The following is a 19,006-nucleotide window of genomic DNA, read 5'->3' on the forward strand; positions in this document are numbered from 1 at the left end:
TGCACACCTGCATTACCTGGTGTCCCCCGCTATCACTACAGGACTGCGCACACCTGCATTACCTGGTGCCTCTCCGCTAGCACTACAGGACTGCGCACACCTGCATTACCTGGTGTCCCCCGCTATCACTACAGGACTGTGCTTACCTGCATTACCTTGTGTCCTCCGCTATCACTACAGGACTGCGCTTACCTGTATTACCTGGTGTCCCTCCGCTATCACTACAGGACTGCGCTTACCTGTATTACCTGGTGTCCCTCCGCTATCACTACAGGACTGCGCACACCTGCATTACCTAGTACCCCCCACTATCACTACAGGACTGCGCTTACCTGTATTACCTGGTGTCCTCCGCTATCACTACAGGACTGCGCTTACCTGCATTACCTTGTGTCCTCCGCTATCACTACAGGACTGCGCTTACCTGCATCACCTTGTGTCCTCCGCTATCACTACAGGACTGCGCTTACCTGCATTACCTTGTGTCCTCCGCTATCACTACAGGACTGCGCTTACCTGCATTACCTTGTGTCCTCCGCTATCACTACAGGACTGTGCACACCTGCATTACCTTGTGTCCCCGCTATCACTGCAGGACTGCGCACACCTGTATTACCTAGTACCTTCCCCCCCCACTATCACTACAGGACTGCACTTACCTGCATTACCTGGTGTCCCCCGCTATCACTACAGGACTGCGCTTACCTGCATTACCTTGTGTCCCCCGCTATCACTACAGGACTGCGCTTACCTGCATTACCTTGTGTCCCCCGCTATCACTACAGGACTGCGCTTACCTGCATTACCTTGTGTCCCCCGCTATCACTACAGGACTGTGCACACCTGCATTACCTTGTGTCCCCCGCTATCACTACAGGACTGCGCACACCTGCATTACAGTACTTTACTTCTCTGAGTCAGTGCTGTAGATATCAGTATATTCACATCCATCTAGATCTCTAATCTTTCCTGCTGGCTCTGAGATTTCATTAGCAAACTCCTAATTTTGACATCATTTTGCCCATGTATCAATTTAAAAGGTTATCTACCAGTCACCACATTGCCTGAAATCAAGCAAAAAATAATATTGTGCGTCCTCCTTTGTGTTCATGTAAAGTTTCCGGTATCCCAATGTTTCCTGTCCTCATAGTGTGTTAGAAAGAATGAGTTCTAACAACTGCATTTAGGGCAGAATAAATGACACGATGCATGTTATCGTCGTGGAGTAGTTACTATCACCAAAGAATAAAAAGATATCTTAGCCAATTAAAAAAGTACACTATTTTGACAGATGAATGGTTAATAACAAAGTAAAAAAAAAAAAAATAATATATATATATATATATATATATATATATATATATATATATATATATATGGTACTTATGTAATATCTGGGCTCCCATTTTTCTTATGAGACCGCGTCCCCTCGCCACGCTTCGGGCACGGTGGCTCGCTGCGCTCGCCACACTATATAAAATCAACTCCATGCGTAATTGGATAGTAGGGATATGAAAAAATGGGGTGCATTTAACATGGGAGCCCAGATAATACATAAGTACCATATATATATATATATATATATATATATATATATATATATATATATATATATATATATATATATATATATATATATATATATATATATATATACACAGGGTGTAGAGGGGATACGCACACTCCAGGTAGGGATACCAGTCTGGGTGCAGGGACATTCAATGAATATTGTGTATCAGTCCTTAATCAGACAACTCCAATCCAAGGATAGACAGGTCCAGCACACCATAGCACATAACATGCAGATAAAACGATTTATTGAAGCAAGGTATAAGAATTCATTATACTCAGCACATCCGTGGCAGTAGCATGAGACAGCTTAACACTTCAAATCCACAGGCTTAGCCCTGACGGGCCGTTTCGGTGTCAAATCACCTTCCTCATAGGGCATCAACAATACAATGAATCCTCAAAGCATATATACCATGGAAATACACCTGAATCACATAATGAATAATCATTAGCTCGCGCCAGGACTCCAAACTTACCCTTCCCGCACTGCAGGCATGCTCCCACGGCGTCCCGGAAGTCTCCACGGGACCCGGAACTAACATGCCAGTTCCTAGTGTCAGGGGAAGCAGGATGGGTTCCTAGGCGCCAGAAGTGACCAAGCGGTTGCCGCGGCAACGTCGCTCACACTGTATGCGCTAATCGGACCACCGCTGATCAGCAGCTAATAGCTGCTAGCTCACAAACTTGTGCCAGTATAGCGGACATCTGCTGGGAGACACTATTATGTCATCCCAGCCTGTACTCAAAATAGAGAAAAGCGCCAGCGTGACGTTGCCACAGCAACAACCACACCTCCATAAACAATACACATAACAACATCACAAAAACAAGGATATTAAGCAGAAAAAAAATCAAAAAGACAAAGACAGTAGGCAATAGAGGTGGCAAAAATTTACATAGTAATTAATATGCAATGGCAGAAATAGATATAATCCATATCATAGGTTATTAAGCTCACTGAACTGCCGGATCCCTAACTAGAGAAACACTGCCAGATTCAATTCTTCATTAAGACCTAATGGTGCCATCGATTGTAACGTATAGGTCCAATAGCTTTCACGTTGTAGCAACAAGCTATGTCTGTCCCCACCCCTCTTTAATGGTGGAATGTAATCGAATGGGAGAAATCGGAAGTCACTCAGGCGATGACCTGCAAGTGCAAAGTGTCTCGCAACCGGGGGTGTATTCCCATCCAACTTAATCAGGGCTTTGTTAATGGATGAGCGATGCATGTTAATCCGCTCCTTGAGCATCCGGATGGTTTTGCCCACGTATATATCTTATCACATGGGCACTGTATAATATACATGATATACTTGGTATTACAGTCCATCCTGTGTTTAAGTTGGTATACCTGTTTCGTTATTGGATGCTGCCAGCTACTGCCACATATTATATACTTGCAGTCAACACAACCTGTACATTTTCTGGCTCCTGTGCCAGTGCTTAGCCATGTGGCTCTTGTCACCGGTTTTGGGCCCACATCCGTGATGACCACTTGTTGTTTAATATTAGCGCTCCTCTTATAGCAAAACATGGGAGTCTGCTCACAGTATTTGCCAATGACAGGATCTGTGCTTAAGATGTGCCAGTGCTTCATGATAGCTCCCCTCAACACTCCCGAGTTGATAGAATAGGTGTTAGGGAACAAGAGCTTCGATCCCTGAGTGTCCTTACTGCGTGGTACTAGCAAGTCCTCCCTTCTCAGGGCTAGGCACCTCTCTTTGGCCCCTTGCACCTCATTAGGATCATATTCTCGAGAAATAAAGCTCTGTCCCATCTCGTCCAGGGTTTTGATGAGATCATCCCTGTTGGATGTTATCCTTACCGCTCTCACCAATTGTGAGAACGGCAGTCCCCGTTTTAGGGGTTGGGGATGAAAGCTTGTTGCCATTAAAAGGTTGTTCTTGTCGGTAGGTTTCTTGTAGAGGGTGGTTCTGAAACCATCTGGTGTTTTAGACACCAACACGTCCAAAAAGTTAAGCTGATCTAAGCTACTCGTGCAAGTAAACCTAATGGACCCGGCAGTCCCATTGAGCCTGCCTACAAAGTCATCCAGTGCCACCTGTGATCCCGTCCACACTATGAACAGGTCATCAATAAAGCGTAAATAAAATGCAATAAATTTGGAAAAATCTGGATCCGCCATAATGTGAGTTGTTTCAAAATCATACATAAACAGGTTCGCATACGATGGGGCCATATTGGACCCCATCGCAGTCCCCTGCAACTGTAAATAAAAGGCGTTATCAAACAAAAAATAATTTTTATGCAAAATAAATCCAATGAGTAATAACAAAAAATCAATTGGCGGACCTGCATAGTGTGGACTGGATTCCAGGCACCTTCTGACAGCTGCCATACCTTCAACATGACTTATGTTGGTATATAGGCCCTTATTCAGATCTGATAGCAGTACACATTTGTTCTCAAAATGGGCAAAACCATGTGCACTGCAGGTGGGGCAGATGTAACATGTGCAGAGAGAGTAAAATTTGGGTGGGGGTGTTGAAACTGAAATCTAAATTGCAGTGTAAAAATAATGCAGCCAGTATTTACCCTGCACAGAAACAAAATAACTCACCCAAATCTAACTCTCTCCATACATGTTACATCTGCCCCACCTGCAGTGCACACGGTTTTGCCCATTTTGAGAACAAACTTGTACTGCGATCAGATCTGAATAAGGGCCATAGTGACGTAACATCAAGTGTCACTAAAATACAATCACGTGATGGCATGCCAAATTGGTTGAGCTTATTAAGAAAATGAGTCGTGTCCCTAAGCCAATATGGTGTGTTTTGTACGACATCCTGCAAAAAGTAATCCACAAATTGGGATACAGGTTGTGAGAGGGAACCAATCGAGGATATAATTGGCCTCCCAGGTGGGGAGACCAATGTTTTATGTATTTTGGGTAGGATAAAGATGAGTGGCACCCTGGGAAATTCCTGTGTTAGGAAGTCCAGAGTGCCCTCATCTATCCACCCATTCAAGCTACCCATGTTTAGGATAGAATCCAACTCTTTTTTGTAACCCACTGTTGGGTCATTTTTCAACTGCTTATAGCAGACATCATCGTTCAACTGGCGCAACACCTCATTTATATAGTCAATGCGGTTCAGGACTACGGTCGCCCCGCCCTTATCCGCGGGACAAACCATAATAGCGAAATTTTCCCGCAAAGACTTCAAAGCCAATTGCTCAGTTTTGGCAAGGTTAGATCTGTGAATCCTTGACCGCTTGACCTGAGGGATCACGTCCTGTCTGACCAGTCTAATGAAGGTGTCTATGGAGGGGTTGTTAACCTGTGGGTCAAAACGAGACTTTACCTTAAAGGGACAACCAATTTTGGTCTCACCACTGATAGCGTTATCAGTGGGATGCCTAACAAAATAATCCTTCAACCTGAGTTGTCTCTGGAACTTGTACAATTCGACCTCACAGTCAAATGGATTCTGCCTGTGGGTCTGGACAAAACTGAGTCCCTTATTAAGGTTGTTGCTGTGGCAACGTCACGCTGGCGCTTTTCTCTATTTTGAGTACAGGCTGGGATGACATAATAGTGTCTCCCAGCAGATGTCCGCTATACTGGCACAAGTTTGTGAGCTAGCAGCTATTAGCTGCTGATCAGCGGTGGTCCGATTAGCGCATACAGTGTGAGCGGCGTTGCCGCGGCAACCGCTTGGTCACTTCCGGCGCCTAGGAACCCATCCTGCTTCCCCTGACACTAGGAACTGGCATGTTAGTTCCGGGTCCCGTGGAGACTTCCGGGACGCCGTGGGAGCATGCCTGCAGTGCGGGAAGGGTAAGTTTGGAGTCCTGGCGCGAGCTAATGATTATTCATTATGTGATTCAGGTGTATTTCCATGGTATATATGCTTTGAGGATTCATTGTATTGTTGATGCCCTATGAGGAAGGTGATTTGACACCGAAACGGCCCGTCAGGGCTAAGCCTGTGGATTTGAAGTGTCAAGCTGTCTCATGCTACTGCCACGGATGTGCTGAGTATAATGAATTCTTATACCTTGCTTCAATAAATCGTTTTATCTGCATGTTATGTGCTATGGTGTGCTGGACCTGTCTATCCTTGGATTGGAGTTGTCTGATTAAGGACTGATACACAATATATATATATATATATATATATATTTATATATATTTATATAATTCAGGGTTGCCTACCCTCCCGGAATGGCCAGGAGGGTCCCAAAAATCCTCCCGCATTTCCCTCCATCTCCCGCAAAACACCACCACCCATCCCCTTCCCCTCAAATGATGCGATTGCAGCATTTTATTCCCCCTCCCCCTGGTAGTGCAATGCCTGAAATACCGCCACTGCACTGTGGGGGCAGGGCAAAAATGACACATCCACTCTAGACACGCCCCCAATAGACCAGCCCATCCGTGGCTCCGCCCCCAAACCAGTCGGCAACTATGATATAATTTGAGGGATTCAAATCCCTCTTATCCCTCAACCTATATCATCAGCACTCAACTGCTTGAATGCGTAGGATGGCACCAAGGCAACTAACAGCAGGTCTGAGTGTCCTTATACAGAGTGTATATATATATATATATATATATATATATATATATATATATCTATAAATATATATATATATATATATAACTTTGTATTACTAAGCTATACAGTAGTTGACACAGAAATCCCACGTTTCCTTTATTGTCCTTCCATAGCCTCACAAGGAAAAACTTTTTTTTTTTTTTTTAGTGAAGTCTCCTTTGGAAATCCAGGACAACCTTGTTGTTAGAGGCATCATGTTTTATGTTGATGTATCTCCAGTCATAAGACAATCAGCTGTATGTTACTCAGCCAATGTTGTTTCACTTCTGCAAAAATATAAATACACTAACATAGAATATAATAGCACAACACAGTTACAGCTGCCCTCTAGTGGTGATGACAAATATGGGTACCAATCTAGAGGTATGGTACTGTGTATCTGTTATATGGGATGCTTTGGAGTTCTAGTTTTAGAGATGAATAATCACCTACACAAATAACGCCAGCGACTCCCTTACTTTCCACCCCAGTCTCCAATCATACATTGGTTTAGCAGTGCTCCACACAGTGACTACAGCAAGGACTAACAGAAGAAGTGTCCACATCTCCTGTATGTACAGGAGCCAATCGGCTGAGCTAGCCTGCCTCCCCCAGTACATCAGGAGATCATCCATCGAGGCAGAGTTGGAGACTTTGGTTTTTCAGCTGTGGGGTGGGGGAGGGGCGGTTGTAGGAGGACCAATAGAAGAGTTGGTCGTGGCGCAGAGAGTGGATTTAGTTCAGAGTAGCTAAAGGCCTGGACGATGAAGCCTGGGTGGTGGGGAGGCATGGGTGGTGAAGCCTGGGTGGTGGGGAGGCATGGGTGGTGAAGCCTGGGTGGTGGGGAGGCATGGGTGGTGAAGCCTGGGTGGTGGGGACGCATGGGTGTTGAAGCCTGGGCGGTTGGGAGGCCCGACGATGATGCCTGGGTGGTGGGGAGGCATGGGTGTTGAAGCCTGGGTGGTGGGGAGGCCTGGGCTGTGATGCATGCTCATAACCACCACTAAGGCAGGGCCGAAACTAGGTGTTTCGGCGCCCAGGTCGGCAGTCACTTGGTCCCCCCCCCCACAAAAAAAACACCAAATGACTGCCTTGGGGACAGGCAGCGGGGGTCCGGGGACTGGAGAAGGTTAACTCCGGCTCCTAGCGCTGCTGGGCGGTGGGCGGGAAGCAGATTTTGAAAAGACTTGGCGGACGCTGATTGGCTGATTTCAACCAATCAGCGTCCGCCAAGTCTTTTCAAAATCATCAGCGCTTCCCGCCGCCAGGCAAATAGCGAGCGGCTGTGTATGTGAAAGCCGCCAGGCAAATAGCGAGCGGCTGTGTATGTGAAAGCTGCCGCTACACCAGTCCCTGGACCCCCGCTGCCAACATACCTGTGTGCAGCCAGCAGAGGTAGGCAGCATCCAGGGACTGGTGTAGCGGCAGCCTTCACTCACTCCGTCTCCTAGCGCTATCTGCCTGGCGGCGGGAAGCGCTGATGACTTTGAAAAGACTTGCCGGACGCGGATTGGCTGAATTTAGCCAATCAGCGTCCGGCAAGTCTTTTCAAAACCTGATTCCCACCCACCGCCCGGCAGCGCTAGTAGGAGCCGGAGTTAACCCACCAGTCCATGGACCCCCGTTGCCCATCCCCGGGACCTCACACTAGCGCCCCCACCCTCCAGCGCCCGGTGCGCGTGACCCCCTAGCCCCCCCCCCCCCCTAGTTACGGCCCTGACTAAGGTCTAACACCATCCAGACATCACCACATCATAGTTGGCGGTGAGGCCGCCTGGGTGGTGGGGAGGCATGGACTGTGGCAGGGGGTATAGGACTCTGCCCAAGGAATTTACAATCTAGAAGGCAAGGGAAGAGACATTAGGATAATGGACATAGCAGTCTATGTAGGAACTGAGGGGAGGTCAAACAGTTAACGGAGGCTCAGTTCTTGCAGGAGTCTAGAAGGTGTGGTGGGCCAAGAATGATCTAGGGGTATGAGGGCTTGAATGAGTGTCACTGGTGCATATTCCCACCACGTTAGGTCAGGTCTGTTTCTGTTATGGACCCATATGGTACTGAAGGCAAGGATACCATTGGGGCTAGCAAGGGAGAATGTGATTAGTGTAAAGCAGTAGCCCAGCTCGGTCGAAACCAAAGAGTGAAGTGACCAGATAGACATTTGCCGGCATGGGCTCCGAGCAGAGCAGCATAGTTGTGGTGGACATCCGCGGTGTAACCTGGTGGTCACTAATATCTGTACACAGAGGCGTAGCTAGGGCGGAGCAGGTGGAGCACACGTTCCGGGCACCGAGATGTTACCTGGCGCCGGAGCAGTGCACTCTGCCGCCGGCTCCCCCGCCCTGCTCATCTCCTCTGCAAAGCGGAATCGAGCGCAAGACGCTCCATCAGGCAGGGTGCCCCTGGGGGTGTAATCTCGCGATAGCACCTCCCAGGCCGCGTCATCGACTGACATAGAGCACTGTGTGGGATCGAGCCGGCAAACCTGCGGCACACGCAGGTCCCGCCCATGCAGAACGGACGCCGGGGGACCGACTTGGGACCGAGTTGCCGCCCCACTTGGCACATAACCACAGACCAGCGGGTCCCGCCACTAACCACCAGGTACTTGCAGCGGGAAGTGCACTGCAGGAGGGTCGGGACGCCAGCCTCCTGCAACATCTCACAGCCGATTCACCTTCCCCTTCACGCTCAAGCGTGCACCGGCTGTCATTCCCTTTACGTATAGAAACTTATGGACATTGGTCCTTATTCTAGTTCACTCTTTCTTTGAAGAAAATAAAAACAAAAATCGGTGCAACACACTCAAGAGTCAATGTGCCTTATTCTAGTTCACTCTTTCTGACAAAATCCTTCTTAGATGGACAAAACCATGTGCACTGCAGGATGGCAGATTTAACATGTGCAGAGAGAATTAGATTTGGGTGAGTTATTTTGTTTCTGTGCAGGGTAAATACTGGCTGCTTTATTTTTACACTGCAATATAGATCTCACTTTGAAGTAAAACCCCACCCAAATCGAATTCTCTCTGCACAAGTCATCGATCAGTGTTTTACTCGGTCATGTATGTTCTTATTTGTTCAGCTCACGGTTTAAAAAATAAAAAAAGTTTTACAAAAAATTGCAATAAATTATTGTAAAACAAATTATGCTTCTTTATTATCAAATAAGCCCTTTTTTCAAATTGAGCCGAGGACCCGTCTAAAAGATCTAGATCTGCTGGATCCCGGCTCGCCTTAGTGACCCGTTTTGCCCATCTCTAAACCAAAGACACGGCAACAACCATCACTGCCTCTACCTCTGAGCCAGGACATGATTGGATGATTCATTTGTGATGTGCAGGAATACAGCCATCTGATTTGCTTACAGTAGTTCTACTAACAACCACACGATTCAGGGCAGATACGCCTGTAGTCATCGCAGCCGCCAAGTCCCTGGCTACTCCGAGGATTTTGGTCATTTTCACCCAAGTCTCCGCTAGCCATACACAGCCGTTCCCGCGGCGTACACACGCACAGCCGTTCCCGCGGCGCACACACACAGCCATTCGCAAGGTGGGATTTCTCCATACCGGGGTGGCATCTATCTGATCGCTGGCGGCTGCGCATTCACTCAACAGCATTCAGGTTTGAATCGGGCCTAACATTTCAGCACCCTCTTCAATAGAAAGTAAACGCTGTGCTGACCTCTGGTGGGATGTTTATGATAACTACATGTAACACATTGCCTTGTTACATTGGGGTTTATTCTAGTTCATTCTTTCTGACAAAATCCTTCTTAGATGGACAAAACCATGTGCACTGCAGGGGGGCAGATGTAACATGTGCAGATAGAATTAGATTTGGGTGAGTAATTTTGTTTCTGTGCAGGGAAAATACTGACTGCTTTATTTTACACTGCAATATAGATCTCACTTTGAAGAAAAACCCCACCCAAATCTAATTATATCTGCACAAGTAACATCTGCCCCACCTGCAGTGCACATGGTTTTGTCCATCTAAGAAGGATTTTGTCAGAAAGAGTGAACTAGAATAAGGCACATTGACTCTTGAGTGTGTTGCACCGATTTTTGTTTTTATTTTCTTCAATCCTGACATATTATTTGATCTGTTTCTCCTTACCCAGTATGTACAGCTCATTGACATAGTAATAAAAGACCTGCCCCATCACAGACGCTCAGCATACTTGATTTCCATTTTCATTATAAGGTACACTAATACCTTAGTGTACATGCCCGGGCTAGGGTTACCACCTGTCCGGGATTACTCCAGACAGTCCGGTAATTAGACCGGGTGTCCGGAGTCCGGACGGTTAGCGTTCCCGGACTATACAATGTCCGGGAACTGGAGACCGGTCGGAGTCTCACAGATCTATATCACCCGCTCTCTCCCCTGTCTATGGGGACACTCACCTGCCGACTACTTTCATTGACAGGAGTGGCTCCAACTTCCGGGTTTAGTCTGCGCTGCACTTCTGGTTGGCAACCGTTGGCGTTCCACCTCCCTTCCGGGTTGTGCGGTCCAACTTACTTTCGGGATTTGCATTCCACCTGGCTCATCTCCTCCTAGGGGGGGGAGCAATTGCTATGTGTCTGGCAGCAGGTTGTGACAGGAGCCATTGCTGTATCTGGCAGCAAGTAGTGGCGGGACCCATTGCTGTATCTGGCAGCAGGTAGTGGCAGGAGCCATTGCTGTATCTGGCAGCAGGTAGTGGCAGGACCCATTGCTGTGTCTGGCAGCAGGTTGTGACAGGAGCCATTGCTGTATCTGGCAGCAAGTAGTGGCAGGAGCCATTGCTGTATCTGGCAGCAGGTAGTGGCAGGAGCCATTGCTGTATCTGGCAGCAGGTAGTGGCAGGACCCATTGCTGTATCTGGCAGCAGGTTGTGACAGGAGCCATTGCTGTGTCTGGCAGCAGGTTGTGACAGGAGCCATTGCTGTGTCTGGCAGCAGGTAGTGACAGGGGCCATTGCTGTGTCTGGCAGCAGGTAGTGACAGGAGCCATTGGGCAGCTGGTAGTGACAGGAGCCATTGCTGTGTCTGGCAGCTGGTATTGAGAGCAGCCATTGCTGTGTCTGGCAGCAGGTAGTAACAATACACCTAGGGCTACCACCCGTCTGGGATTACTCCAGACAGTCTGGTAATTAGACCGGGTGTCCAGAGTCTGGACGGGTGGCGTTCCCAGACTATACAATGTCCGGGAACTGGAGACCCTGCGCAGCGCTGCCGGGGAAAGGCAGATAGAGACCAGCAGCGCTGTGAAGAGCAGGAGGACCGCCTGCGGCTATTTCAAATATCGCACCTGCCCTGCTCGCAGTCAGCCAGCCAATCGGGTGCAGCGGCTCCTGCAAGCAGGGCAGGCGCGATATTTGAAATGGCACCACCGCGGAGGCACCGTGATTGGGATCACTGCAGGAAACTGGGGGGCAACAGAATGCCCCAAGCTACATGTACACCCCCGGGCATCATGATCTGCTCCTCTGGGGGGGGGGGGACAGCTACGGAGCAGGTACGCCCGCGGGGAGGGGGGGGGGGAGTCGCCACTGCTGCCCCGAGGGGGAGTGTGGCACCCGAGACTTGCCTTTTCCCAGCCGTGGGACTTTAGGGGTTAAAACCCCCGTGCAGTGCAGGGCGCGCAGGAGCGTCCCCAGGCTGACTGACAGCTCTGGGGGACGTATAGGAAGAGGAAGTTCCTGGAGGAGGGGAGGAGGCTAGCGGGGCGCAGTGACGTGTGCGTGACCCCCGCCGACCCCGAGTGGCACGCGGGAGAAGGAGAGAGGAGACGGCGAGGAGAAGGGGAGAGCAGCGTGGAGGAAGGCGCTGCGGAGGGGAGACAGAGCGGCGGCGCTGCGATAACAGCGTGACCCCCGCCGACCCCGAGACACGCCGGGAGCAGAGACGCGGCGCATGAAGCGCGCGACCCCCGCCGACCCCGCGACGCACCCCGAGGAGGGACGGAAAGCGGCAGAAGAGACCGGAGTGACGGAGCCCAGCAGCGCAGAAGTGGCTGGCTGAGTGCGGCAACGCTGCAATAGCAGCGCCCACACTAGCAGCCCTCCTGCAGAAGAATACCCAGCGCCAGAGGCCGGGGGACCCGATCGTGACGGGCAGGAGCCTGCAACTTGCTCCTGATGACAGGTACCCATCCGCTGGTTGCCCCAGTGCCCACTCCCTGCCACCAATGTGACTGTTAAATACGAGGAGCCCACTCTACACTCCCTTCCACCGATGGAGAAGACCCTCATTGGGTGCCCCTACCCTGCTGCCCAGCGAAATCCTATTCTCCCCACTTGCCTAATATTTTCCCCCTCCGGGCCGACCCAGCTCTACTAGGAAACATCAGGGGCACATGGACAGAGTGTGTTTAACCCTCTTCCACCGTATATAGTTGTGTCAACTCCTGTGAGGTAGAGGAACTACCCCTCAAGGTACAGGGACACTGTGGTTGACTAATACTACATTGGACTAACTAAAGGAACGCCGCCATCTTGTGGCCCAAGTTCAGGTTGCAAGGAGTGTTTGTTTAACGTGCCAAAGGAGTACAACATTGGCTTATTTTCCCAGGGACAGTATTCCGGACTTCTCCCTAGGGAGGTATTGATAAGTTATATTGACTGCTATTTTGTATGTTTTGTAATCGTATTTCGTGTAAGTAGTAGATCTGTGCCAGATTGTTAGCATAAAGTAAATATCGGTAGCAGAAGATTTCTGCGCACTTTGATAAGAATACCAGTAGGTGGTGTACAGTTGGTATTGTAGAGATAAACTGTTTATGTCGATTACAGTGGTGTAATATTAGAGTAATTGTTTGCTCACCCGTTTCTCTATAATAAAAATTTATGCGGTTGTACCTGCTGAACGCCTTGCTTGAGTTCCTGGGGCGACGGGGTCCCTGCAGCCGACGAGAAGAAGAATCAGTGTGGAACCACGAGTATCCAGCAACTCAAGGTAAACTCCAACATCCCTGCCGTTGGCGTGTCACAGGGAGGGGTGAACTTTATCTTCAGGGTGGGGTACACGGGGGTGAGCCGTGGAGAGTAGGGACCCACGGCCGCCCAGTCTGCCTCCACCCCACATCCCTAACTGGCTGGAGACTCCCAGTGCAGCTGCCACTTCAAATCCACGGTGTCCGGGCTCTGGAGGAAATGCCACCATGAGGGCTTTGACAAGGACACAGAGGAGCTGATCATAAAAGGTAATCGTGATGGGGGGGGGCATCATGTGACAGTATTGGGGTACCTATCACCTGCCTCCCTCCCTGACAGTAGTGAGGTACCTATCACGTGCCCACACCTGGCAATATTGGGATACTAGTCACCTGCCTTACCCCTGGCAATAGTGGGGTACTTACCCCCGGTCAATATTGGGGTACCTATCACTTGCCCCCCCCAGGCAATAGTGGGGTGTAATGGGCATTAGGGTGGCATAACGTGTAATGGGCATGTAGTATACTTATATAACGGTTGTGTAATAGGCATTATGGTGTCAAGTTTTTGCACGCGTCTGCGGCGCTCACTGTACATTTTGTCCTTCCTTTTAACAATAATTGTTGAGGCCTGGCATAACATGTAATAGGCATTATGGCATGTGGTATAATATGGATGTGTGACGTGTAATAGGCATTTTGGGGTAAATTTTGTCCCTATTTTTTTTTAATTGTCCAGTCATGGCATAATGGGCATCACGGTGTGTTGCATAACGTGTAATGGGCATTACAGTGGGTGACGTGATGTAACGTGTATGTGGCATTACCATGTGCAAAATCAAGAATAGATTTGAAGCAAATGTAAAAAAATAAAAAAACATAAGGCGGGTCAAGGGGCGGGGCTGTGGGTGGGTCAATGGGTGGGCTGTGGGTGGGTCAAGGGGCGGGTCACTGTCCGGGAATCTCTCAACACAAAGGTGGTAACCCTACTCCATGCACCGAGTAGGGTTACCACCCGTCCGGGATTACTCCGGACAGTCCGGTAATTAAGCCCGGTGTCCGGAGTCCGGACAGGTGGTGTTCCCGGACTATACATTGTCCGGGAACCGCGCCGCAACTTGGTGTATGAGAACTACTTGAAGCTGCAGCGCCGCTAGCGCGAGAGTCAGGACCTGCCTGTCAGACCGGGTAATAGAAATCTATGCGGTCCAGGGAAGGAGAGACGCTGCCACACCACTACTGCTGGTCCTCCTGATTGGTTGCCTGGACCACGAGCCAATAGGAGCTTGCGGTCCAGGCAACCAATCAAGACCAGTAGTGGTGGTGTGGCAGCGTCTCTCCTTCCCCGGACCGCAGGCGGCGCGAGATTTGAAATGCCAGGACTCAGGGGCGGAACTACTGCCCGGGCCCCGGCATGACAAAGTATTGTATGCCGGGACACTTCTGAGCCCTGTGCCGGACATGAGGCGTCGCCTGCTGGGCTAGGCCGGAGGTGGCTCTGCTGCGCGCATCCAATGCGCCCGGGAGCAGCAGTGTCGCAGAGCGCACCGAGGCTGGTGGCTGCGCTGGGCTCTCCGGCCACCTGAGGACTGGTGCTGCTGGCCGGGCTGGGCTCGCCGCTCGCTATGGAATTTTCGCTGCCTCTGCTACATGTTGTCCCTGGTCCTCTGCGCTGCCCTCATCTTCTTCACCATATGGCATGTGAGTAACTGGGGGTCAGTGGGGGCTGGTGGCTTCTCACCTGGGCTGCCAGGCATGGGTGGATAATGCTATTGATGTGCCTTTGCTCTTGCTGACTGCTTACTGACAGCTGGCAGCGACTGGGAGACAGATCAGGGACTTGTGTCTTGTGTCTTGTTCCACTCAGGAGTCTGACGCTCTTATTTATTTACAATAATAGTTATTTAAAAACGGTATTTTTTTATAGTGTTTAGCTATTTGTAGTAGTTTTCTTTATTTACAGTATATATTACAGTGTGTGTTTGACGTAATGGGGATCATGTGAGGCATAACATGTAATGGGCATCACGGTGGCCTAATGTGCAGTGGGCATTACAGTGTTTGGGATAACATGTAATGGGCATTACGGCGTGGCATGTGGTGTAATATGTAATGGTTGTGTGATGTGTAATAGGCATTACGGTGTAAAAAATTTTGCCACGCGCCACCGGCGCACACTGTCCCTGTTGTCCCTATTTAGAAAAAGAAATTGTCAAGCCCTGGCATAACGTGTAATGTACATTATGGCAAGTGGTATAATATGTAATGGGCATGTGACGTGTAATAGGCATTATGGTGTAAATTTTTGGCGCGCGCCTCCGGCGCGCACTGTCCATATTGCCCTATTTAGAGGAAAATTGTTGAGTCCTGGCGTAATGTGTAATGCCCATCCTGGTGTATGGCATAATGTGTAATGGGCACCACGGTATATGGCATAATGTGTAATGGGCATCACAGTATATCGCGTAACATGTAATGGGCATCGGGGTGGCTGGCGTAACATGTAATGGGTATCATGTGTGGCATAACGTGTAATGGTCACTACAGTGTGTAATGTAACGTGTAAGTGGCATTACGGTGTGCAAAATTAAGAATAGAATTGAAGCAAAGGTTAAAAAAAGCCACAATAAGGTGGATCAAGGGGCGGGGCTGGGGGCGGGTCAATGGGTGGGCTGGAGGTGTGTCAAGGGGTGGGGCATTGTCCGGGAATCTCACAACACAAAGGTGGTAACCCTAGCACCGAGGCACGTAGCTACACCACTGTCTGTTTATGTCACCTGTATAGCTGTATATCCAACACTGCAGCGTCAGCCAGCAGTGGGACACCTATGGTATTAGCGTATGCACAGAGCCATTGCAACCGAAGTAGAGATGGGTCGCCCGCGAATGAATCTTTTGGACGGATCCCATAAAAGAGTGAGGGAGCCGCCGATCCCAAAAAGGTGATCCGTCGTTCCTTTACTTTCACTTTCGTTTTTCATTACAATGCATTTGCCTGAGCTCAGCACTGCCACCTGTGTCAGCTGAGATGTACTGACTCCGGAGACTGAGTACAGTGCTGTGACTGCAAGTGAAAGAAAGAATAACAAAGCTGCTGCTGTTAGGGATGGCCATCGGTGCAGACACCATCGATGGTTGCCATAGATGGCGATTCTGCACCCAGCCATCGATCAGTGTTTTACTCGGTCATGTATGTTCTTATTTGTTCAGCTCACGGTTTAAAAAATAAAAAAAGTTTTACAAAAAATTGCAATAAATTATTGTAAAACAAATTATGCTTCTTTATTATCAAATAAGCCCTTTTTTCAAAGTGAGCCGAGGACCCTTCTAAAAGATCTAGATCTGCTGGATCCCGGCTCGCCTTAGTGACCCGTTTTGCCCATCTCTAAACCAAAGACACGGCAACAACCATCACTGCCTCTACCTCTGAGCCAGGACATGATTGGATGATTCATTTGTGATGTGCAGGAATACAGCCATCTGATTTGCTTACAGTAGTTCTACTAACAACCACACGATTCAGGGCAGATACGCCTGTAGTCATCGCAGCCGCCAAGTCCCTGGCTACTCCGAGGATTTTGGTCATTTTCACCCAAGTCTCCGCTAGCCATACACAGCCGTTCCCGCGGCGTACACACGCACAGCCGTTCCCGCGGCGCACACACACAGCCATTCGCAAGGTGGGATTTCTCCATACCGGGGTGGCATCTATCTGATCGCTGGCGGCTGCGCATTCACTCAACAGCATTCAGGTTTGAATCGGGCCTAACATTTCAGCACCCTCTTCAATAGAAAGTAAACGCTGTGCTGACCTCTGGTGGGCGTTTATGATAACTACATGTACCACAGATAACACATTGCCTTGTTACATTGTCCGGAGTCACAAGATGTTTAGCTGAATGAACTGTTGGGAACTTTTCCACATACAAGACTGAATTGCCTGTTATGCCCAGTTATTTGTTATGGCAGATACAGGAACATGGGGTGTGGACTATTAGGTATACAGGGGAAAATTTACTAAAATGGGAGTTCTATTTTACATGGGATGTTGCTATCGGCAACCAATCAGAATCTACTTATTCATTTACCTCCTTTTAGAAGAAACCGGGGGTACCGGGGTAAATTACACCAAATGGGGTAAAAATGAAATTCCTGGGGGTAATGGAAGCCCACCCAATCCCCTGAAATCCCCAGCCCTGTTACATAAAAAACGACCGGGCAGAGCTTAATTTACGGACACGCAGAGCAGGTAGCGCAGCCCAGGGGCAGATTGGCCCACCAGTAGTTGAGTGCAGAAGGACCCTCCGTGTTTGAGGACAGCGTTTAGTGGTGGGCGTGGCCTAAGCACCAGCCTGCCGCCGCTGAGACCCGGCCGCTGCTGTACAGACTGCTGGTGCTATGAGAGGTCAGGTGAGGGGGATGTGTACCAGCAGCATACCTCCCAATTGTCTCGCTAAACGCGGGAACGTCCCGGGTTTTGGGGACGTTCCTGCGTCCCTCCCACGGCTGGCAGTGTCCAGCTGCTGGGGGGGGGGGGCAGTTGGTAGTGTGTCCCCCCCCCCAATCTGACAGAATAGACACTGTCTATTCAGCGGCCGAAAACGGGGCATGGCCTAATTTGCATAAGCCACTCCCTCATTTGCATACACCACGCTTCGCTCGCCATGCACCAGTCTCGATGCAGCCCCTATCAGCAACACACCCGAGTCACTCCAAAACCACACCCATACTACGCTGCATCTGCATCTGAAACCGCAAGGGAACATCCCATCATATTACCAATGCACAACTGTGTACAACCACCATCAGGCGTATGGAGCGGGCTTATGGAAGTAGTAGTAGTGTGGAGCAGGATGGGAGTAAAGGTGGGAAGCAGTGTACAGGATGGGAGTAGTAGCAGCATGGACCAAGGACGCAGTTCAGAGCAGGGAGAAAGGATGGGAGGAGTAGTAGCATGGAGCAAGGAAGCAGTAGTTCAGATCAGGGGACAGGATGGGAGTAGTAGTAGCATTGAGCAGGGGGACTGGATGGGAGTAGTAGTAGCATGTAGTAGGGAAGTAGTAGTTCAGAGCAGGGAGAAAGGATGGGAGCAGTAGTCACATGGAGCAGGCGGGCTGGGTGGGAGTAGTAGCAGCAGCATAGAAGCAGTAAGCTCAGAGCAGGGGACAGGATGGGAGTAGTAGTAGTAGTAGCATGGAGCAGCAGTAGTTCAGAGCAGGGGGACAGGAACCGTGTAGAAGTGTGGAGAAGGGGACAGCACAGCACCCAGAGCAATCCTCACCCACACAGCTGTAACTAGATATTTTGGTGCTAGACTGAACCATGTTTCCTGTATTGTACACTCCCCCCCCCCCCCCTTAACATGTTCTGCAATGTGCTCGCTGTCTGCCCGCTCCCCAGCAGTAAGTTATGCATCCCATCGTATAGCAACGTGCTGGAGTGCAGTCCGCACCACTGCACCTCCATCCATGAAACTGCTCCCGGCAATCAAGCACCTCCGCCACCCGGCGTCACACCCACTGTCTGCCTCACTGCTGCTGCCTCATTCCCCCAAGTAAGTTAATGTGGGGGGCAGGGGTAAATTTCCATTAGGGATGCCAATCCCAGGAATCCCGCAATTGTGCCTTTTTCAATCCCGATTTTAAAAAATGCCCTGGGATTGGCATCCCTAATTTCCAGTGTGCATGCGAAAATCACCCCGGAATGGCAGCTGCAGCCATTTTCAGAGTGATTTGTGTCTGCAGCAGATCCCCAGATGGGTGAGTATAATAATGTATGGTGCAGGGTGACCACACTCCTGGCACCTATTACAGGCGTTTGGCCTATGCTCACACCATCTGGAAGCTGGAATCATGAATGCAATCAATAAACAGGACTATTGGTCAATCCAACTCCAACCTCATCATGGGCCATAGGGGAAATTAAAAAAGTTAAAATTCAAAG

The sequence above is a fragment of the Crinia signifera genome, chromosome 12 (assembly GCF_055691185.1).
Source record: "Crinia signifera chromosome 12, ASM5569118v1, whole genome shotgun sequence".
In the NCBI taxonomy this organism is placed as follows: Eukaryota; Metazoa; Chordata; class Amphibia; order Anura; family Myobatrachidae; genus Crinia; species Crinia signifera.